Source organism: Chelonoidis abingdonii, chromosome 2 (genome assembly GCF_003597395.2).
Source record: "Chelonoidis abingdonii isolate Lonesome George chromosome 2, CheloAbing_2.0, whole genome shotgun sequence".
In the NCBI taxonomy this organism is placed as follows: Eukaryota; Metazoa; Chordata; order Testudines; family Testudinidae; genus Chelonoidis; species Chelonoidis abingdonii.
In genome coordinates this window covers 264,060,428-264,068,764 of record NC_133770.1, presented here as the reverse complement: position 1 = coordinate 264,068,764, position 8,337 = coordinate 264,060,428, and positions in this window count along the sequence as shown.

The following is an 8,337-nucleotide window of genomic DNA, read 5'->3' as shown; positions in this document are numbered from 1 at the left end:
ATTTCATCAATTTGTGCCAAACTGTTTCAGTCAAAAAACACAAACAAAATACTGAAAAAATCTAAATGTTATGTTTTGTTTGACATTTTTAAAACAAAACATTTGGATTTTTCAGTGTAAAATGCCTTTTCGTTTTGACACTACAATTTCATTAATCTTTAAAAACAAAACAAAAACAAACAAAAAAAAATCCCTCAAAGCCAAAACAAAACAGCTTGTTTGATGAAAACCAATTTTTTTTCTTTCAGTTCAGACACCAAACCAAAAAAAAAATAAAATCAGTTAGTTGTATAGCTCTAGTGTCAGGATCTAGCCCTAGAGAGCTCTGATCGTGACTGGGCCTTCTGAGCCTTCAGTAATGATTCAATGCTAACACATACTCTGACACAATCTCAACGCTACATATTAAAGAGCTTTTCTTGGCTGTTCTCCCCCAATAAGAACACTGAAGTGACGAGCGTGGATGGCATTTTCAAGAGTACTCAGCATTGGCCTAGCTCTATACCTGTTGACGTTGATGGAGTTTTACTAGTTATTTCAACAAGAGCAGAGTTAGACAACGTTGTGCACTTCAGAGAATTCTCATCCCGTCCTCCCAAAGAGCCATGCCACAGTCACTTGATTGGCTTGATGGCCATCTTGAACACTGAAGGAGCAGATGATGATGATTGGCAAAACTGTCTGAGAAAATCCGCTTTACTGCTAAACCTGTATTTGCCCTACAACTTGGATACCTGCTGTGTGATAATTAGTGGAGCCCTACACGATCAGTTGTTGGGAGAGTGTATTTTTTTTATTTTCTCATGTATCCTCTGCTGTTAAACTATTAGCATTTCCACTGCAGCCAAACCCTGATTTGCAAAGCGTTTGGAGGGAAAAAAACAATAACAGAGGTTCAAGCTGATAAAGATCTAAAGAGGCTGATGAACTATTTTTGTGTGTCATGCTGGCCATTTTAATGCTTGAGATGATTGTGTTTTTTATTTTATTATTTAATTTCTTTATTAACATTTCTGTTTATTGTATTGTTTTTCTCATAGCTATTTTGAAACAGAGTGAAATCCATTTTGCTAGATCCAGTCTGGCTGTTTTTATTTTTAGTTCTTACTCCAGCAAAACTTCCATTGATCTCCGTGTTAACTTTGCTTGAGTTTTGTGTAGTAAAAATGGAGTTTTAAACTGATATAGGGATTGTTTTTGTTTGGTGCTTGTTGACTTTTTTGTTTGTTTGTTTTTTCTCTGCACCATGTTTGCTGCATAGGGTTGAACTTGTGATTGGTTTGACTTATTTTTTGTGTTAGCACTCGTTAATTCCTCTATTCACCCATGCCAGCCTCTCTGGGTTTTGCAGTTTTCCCTTTTATGGTTCTGCAGATTCAGTCCTATTCAACTGTAACTTTAAAGGGGTGATCAGTATTATACTTTGGCAAAAACACTTGAGCCTGGTCGGTTTCATAACATTACCAGTTATGAACATACAGGTCAACATCTTGATGTAGAGTAAATATTTATGACCTGTGTGTGCACACTGTACATATACCCCCTCCCCGCCCGAAGTCAGTTGGCTTTCCACAAGTCGACCACTTGCATCTTCATCTCATAGGTTGGAAAACTGAAATAACCCTTGGATTAACCCTTTGTAAACTAATTGATGTAACCCAAGGAAGAAATATTAAATTCAAAAAGAAGGACAAATATTAATTAAACTAGCGCAATCTGCAGTGTTTTATTACAGCTGTCTGAAATCATTGGTCTCCTATGTATATTCACATCGGAATGTTGTGGGTCATCTTTTTTGTTTCTGCTGCAAACTCATTTGGCCACATTGTCTGTGTAAGAACTGAGTAAAGTCTCACAAAACTCAATGAAAGTGACATCAGTGGGAGCTTTGCCAGTGGAAAGGCTTCTGGATTTGGGCCCTGGGTATTATTCATAGGTATGTGTTAGAAATGTTCAGGGTCAGTGGTTAAACCAAACCTCTGAAATGAAATCGGTAAACAGCCAATTTAAATTAAAAGGGAAAAGAAGTTTGACACGCACTAGTGTATATAGTCTGTGTTTGTAAGCATGATCACTGTTTGCTATTTTATAAATGTTTAGGACATTTCTGGAATTTTTAATGTGAAAGGAGTAAACTTTTCTTACTCTGCTAATGTACCTGCATTACATTTTATTTCTTTATTGACTATCCTTTCCAATATGTCAGACATTTTCTTCTGTACATATGACATGCAGTTTTATGGAAGTCTTAGCAGCATTAGTTTGCATTTTTTAAAGACTGTACTAGTGTGTGGTAATGTGTTATAGAAACGGCATCTTTGTTGTAAGATGTACAAACTATTTAAAATGACTTCTTTTGTTGTTGTTCATAGAAACAGAACTAAGAAATGCATGTTCCTGTTCACTTTTCCTTTGTGTAGCTGCAGACAGTCATTATAACGATGCAATTGGTTTACATCATGTACAAAACCTGCATTCTTATTTTTAGTAGGGGTTAGTTTAAAACTTACACAGACTTTTCCTGAAAAGTCTATTTTTGTGAATTTATCTCTCAGCTTCAAGCTTTTTTGATCACACATTCTGTGCTGCTCCCAGTGCTACATGCCTGTGGCCAGGTCTGCATGAGGGCAAGACTCAGAAGTCTTCCCCATAAATTTATGCCTCTCTCCCCATGTGACACTGGTGAGGAAATAGCAATGAGGAGTGCTCAGCTGTCTCAATTTTTCAAGCATGATGTCATGACTAGATCACTCAGGCCTTTACCCCCACAAGACAGACTGATCAGTCACTTTTGCTATGACTTTCCCCTCATCCATTATTGGCTACGTCAAAACAAAATTAATCGGTTACTACCTTAGCTTAGCCTAGCGTAGTCCTTTTTTCATGCTGATGTGGGTAACTGACTTTAAAACTGTATCATTTAAATACGAGTGAGGCTGAACTGCTATTTCTGGGTCTGAATCCTAGTCAGGTTGTTTGAATTGAGCTAGGGTTTAGGTTCAGCCCACTACCCAGATGGGACCAATTATGAAGTTTAGATCCACATTCCTTTAAAGTTTAGGGGGATGCTTAGATCCAGGGTTTTGGGATGGGCCAATTCCAATATTTAACAAAATTTCTGAAAGGAAAATGGATCCATTTTGCACACTGTGCCACTGCATCTTACGGATGTTTTCATGAGAAAACAGTTTAAAATGCATCTGGCAAAATGATAAATTTAGCAACTGTTTTTCCTTGTTATACAAACACACACAAAACAGCATTGTGTGGTTAAAAAAGATACATTTGTGACAGTTTCTTTTTCAGTGCCAAACATATGAGCAGTATTGTTTGAAGGGAAATAAGAATTTTTTACTGTATTATTACTGTTGAACAAATATTGTTTTTTAAATGTTAGATTTTTGAAGAATTTTGTATTGTAAACTGTTTTGTGACATGGTGCTTTTTCATACTGGAATTACTGAGTGCATCGAACTCTGAATTGTTTTTCTTATATAAATGCGTAACGTTGAACAATCTTTATGAACATCAGTGTATGGTGAATACTAAGGTTCACAAAGAAATTTCCCTGTTGAAGCCCCTAAATGTTCCTGCCTACTAATAAATGTTCTGCTGCAGCTAGTTTTCTGGAAAGTGCTATTGTATTGCTGCTGAAGAAAATTGAGCAAGTTAACCATAAGACTTAGAGAAAAAACCTCAGTGCCCAGATTCACTATGAATTCTTTTCCTAGTACTTTCTCTATCTTCACTTTTCAGAAGAGCCTGTCCATTCCAGTTGGAACTAGCACTGGTTCAAAGTACTGAATCAATATTGCACTGCCATTGGCAGCACTGTTTCTTACTCACAAATTAGAAGAAATAATAATGATAAGGTGACCTATGATCAGTGTTTAAAAAAATCCCCTGCCACAAAAACTCGCCTCCCCCCCACCTTAGCTGGTTGACAGAAATGAAATGTTAGTCATTTTAAATTCAAACATACCTCCCTCTCTCACAAGACTGACTTCACCTCTCTGTCTGTTACTACGAGTTACTGACATCCGAAATGACAATCCGTGAAGCTGGGCCTAGAGGAAACTACATTTCTGCATTGTTGCAAGCTTCCTTCTGGCCCATTTCAGTTGTATCCCTCAGTTTGGGTCTTAGTCATGGATATGTGACTTCAGAGGCTGAGAGCTTTGTACACACGTGAGAGGAAGGAATGAACAAGAATTTCCAGGCTCTGTTGGCTTTACAACATATAAGATGCAGAGTTTAAAACCTACTTGCTTCCTGCAGTCCTGCTGTGAAACCAGCATCCTCCAAAAAGGATTAAACTCTATGCCTCTACATTTGGACCCAGCTGGGATGACTGGGCTTGGAAATTTCCTGTTGGGAAAAGCATAGAGTTTGCACAGATAAACAGAATAAATAACCTTAATTAAAATGGTCTTTGCAGCAAGGTTGAACTATTTCTTAATCCAATACCTTTCTTAAGCCTGACATGTATATAGAGAAATGAGATATAGAGTGGCTCTTTTCACAAGCTGTACACAGTGGAACTTAAGTTTAAGTAACGTTTTTATGATGTTCCAGAATTTAAATACTATATAGGGAAGGGGCATTAGAATTGGGATTTCCTGATAATGCATTTAGGGTGGACTTCATCTGAGTGCATAGGGCTAGTGTAGTCTGTGCATCTCCAAGTCCCCCTTAAGACTATTTTTAAGACTGAAATTATTCCCTACATGCCAGATGCACTATTTGAAACATTTTGGGTCCAATGTCCCTGCCTGTGCCCCAGCACTAGATGAAACAGCTAAAGAGCAGTTTTGTAAAAGAGAGAAGAAACACTAGGAGTATTTGTACCATCTCCTCAGGAACAGAAAAAGGAGGAGGAAACACAAGGACCAGAGAGTGCTTATCAGCTGGGAGAGACAGAGACAGCAAACAGCTGCCAGGTGCAAGGCAGCCACATTAGGGTTGCAGCCACCTGGCTCTGTCATATTTAAAGGGACAGCTTCAAAAAAGGCATGCTGGGGACAAATGATCCTATAAGATGGCCCTCCTGCACAAAGGATAGTGGTTGGGACCAGGTCGTTGGCCAAAGAGAGGCAGGGTCTGTGTCACCACGGCATCACACTGGTGAATGTGTAAAGGAAAGGGGGCAGATGGAGATTCAGTAGCATTTAAGCTCTTCTGGTATTATGATTCCTTCAGACTAATTTAACAATCAGCCCATTACTTTCCCAGCTGTCCTTGTTGTAGGGTGCGATTAAATAAACTGACGGATTAACAAATAACATTCAAAATATTAGACGATACCAAATGTGCAGCAATAATCCTCTGAAAATGGCGAATGGCTGGGAAGGGCTCTCACCAATGGAGCTGGGTGAACATGGCTGGGGTTTGTACGGATCAGATTCCAGTAGATCAACCGTGCATCTGGATGATCCAAATCTCTAAAGTCTACAAACTGGACTGGAAATTTTAGGAGAACAGCCTTCTCAAATATCTCTGGGCACTTCCCTTTCAGCCACAGCTGGCAACTGTAGCACAAAAACAGCCTCTCACATGGTGTTCTGTTCTAGTCCTGGCTTGAAGTGGGGTGGAGGGATGTTTTCAGACCCTTAAGAAGATTTAGTTTGAGTTTGGACATAGGAAGCCAAGTAGGCAGGGTGGGTAGAGGTTTTCCATCATCTCATGTCTCCACTGCAGCAGGGCAGCTCCTTTCACGCTTTGGAACCAGGACTAAAAATCCCCACTTGGCCAAGCAAGATGCACTATTTTTGCTATAACAGGGACTCACTTCAGTATCTTATCTTCTGCAGACAATTAACACTGAAAGTGATTCAACACTTACAATATGGCTGGCACAGTAGTTGCAAGTTGTTTGCCTTTGAAGGTGAATGTTCCAGTTTGATTGTTGCACTAGCACAGAGACAATATGTAACTGTTGATAGTGTGGGTGGGGTGAATTTAAAGGTTCGGGGCGGGGGGATGTGACCACCCCATTCATTGCATCTGGCTCTAGCACAGACGTTTTCAAACTGGGGGACGGATCCCCTTAGGGAAGACACAGAAGAATATTCATGGAAGAGGGAACAGCAATGCCAGGTGCCTCGGGCCAGTCCTGTGTGGGGAAGGGAGCAGCATCTCCACCTCCTGACTCACCACAGAACCTATTGCTAAATGGAAGGCAGTGCAACCCCCACTGCAGTGTGAGGGGAGCAGTTTCTGCCAGGCAGACCCCCTACTGTAGGAATGGGAGAGCGGCTTCTGCTCTGAGATCAGGCATGCTGCATTTGCCTCACCAGCAGTAGGGAAAGAGAAGCAGCCCCAAGTAGCTGGGGGTAAGCCAGCCACCCTGCTGCCGCCACCCTCCCTGTGCAGCACAGACACACGAAGAATGCCGCCACCAGGGGAAGCTGCTGCCTCCTTGGTGCTGGGTGTCCTGGCCAGAGGCAGCCTGAGGCCTTGCTCACCCCCACTTCTCTGTGGGTCAGGCTGCAGCAGCCCCTCTGACTGGGTCCCCTCAGAACATTTAGCTGTTGTGGGGGGCAGGGGTATGACCCTGCATCCCCCCTGCTTCACTGCTGCACAGTCAGAAAGGCATGAAGGGGGAAGATTTAGTTTTTTCTGAGGATAGTTTTAGCACCCATGTGGCCCAGTGCATACCAGTGTGAAAGGTGACTCAGGGCTGCTGTATTGTGGGCGGGAAAGGCCATTAGGACGCAGTCAGCAGCTGCTCTTGGCCTTATAGTAGCCACGGGCTGGATTGGGCCTAGTGTGAAAGCTGCTAAGCAGCTTATACATACACAACATGCAGCTGATTTACAGGCAGTAAATTCACTGCACTAACCCTCATCAAGGCAGTCTAAGGGTATGGCTACACTTGGAATTTCAAAGCGCTGCTGCAGCAGTGCTTTGAAGTGTGAGTGTGGTCGCAGCAGCAGCGCTGGGAGAGAGCTCTCCCAGCGCTGCACGTAAACCACATCCTCTACGGGTGTAGCGTGCAGCACTGGGAGCCGCGCTCCCAGCTCTGCCGCCCGATTACACTGAGGCTTTACAGCGCTGTATCTTGCAACGCTCAGGGGGGTGTTTTTTCACACCCCTGAGCGCAAAAGTTGCAGTGCTGTAAAGTGCCAGTGTAGCCATGGCCTAAGGCTCTAGGTCATGTTGATGTGCTGGTGCTGCTGCCTTTATGCACATAATGCTAGTCATGGCTAGTACTATCTTAGGTACTGACACTGCCCCCCCCCCCCTTCCCCATTGCCCTTGTAGCTGAGCACCTCACAGTCGTTAAAGGATTTACCCTCACAACCCAGGAGGCTGGGCAGTGCTGTTATCCCCATTTCACAGATGTGGCACTAAGGCACAGCAGAACTAAGGGCTGGCATCACAAAGGGCCTTAGGCACCCATCTGTGATGTTAGGCACCTAAATCCCTGAGTTAGGCATTCACTGGTATCCCTGCTCAGCTGCCACCCAACCCGGCCAGTGCCTACATTTTTGCTGTAAAAGTTTCCTGTCCACCTATGGTTCTGCCTCTGCCTTAGCCTCAGAGCAATTCATAAAGATGTGCCACCACCTGATTTGCCTGCAGGGCCTGATGTGCTGGGCATGCTCAGAGACATCCTAATGCCACACAGAACTGCCAAAGGGGAGTCCCCCGCATAACCTTTAGCCCCGAGGGTTAGCACACTCACCTGAGGTGGGAGAACCCCCCCCACTTAATTAAGAGAAGGGACTTAAGCAGGGCTCTGCCATCTGTCAGATAAGTGCTCTGGCCACTGAGCTATGAGATAATCTGATGTGGAGCAACCTGAGTCTCACCTTTGGAAACTATTGTACATTGGCTAATTAATTAACATGTCATTAGAGCAGGGGCACTGGATCATGGGTTTTCCACCTGCTAGATATGCCTCCTCCCCCTCCAATCCAGGCTGGAGGCAGTCTCACTTGCTGGCCCAGTGACACTTTCATTAGTTTGCCACCATGGAATGGCTTCAGCAGGAGCACTTGAGGGAGCCCCCCCCCCCCCCCATGTCAGAATAGCCCCTAGTTCAGCAGTTTGCACACTCTCCTGAGAGGCAAGAGACCATGGGTAGTGCATGAAGCTTCCCCTTGGGGAGGGTAGCCCCTGTCCTGCCTCTTCCAGCTGAGCCCCCCACCACTTCCGGCTGAGGCCATGCTCCCACTCACTGCTCTCATTTCCCCTCTCCTCCAGTGGCCTGGGGTATGGGGGGGTGGGGCGAGAGTGGGGACTGAAAGCTGTGCCCCAGCCTCCCCCATGGCCCCAGCTTGTGTGTGTGCGCGTGTGTGTGTGTGCGTGCGTGCAGGGGGGGCGTGCTGAGAC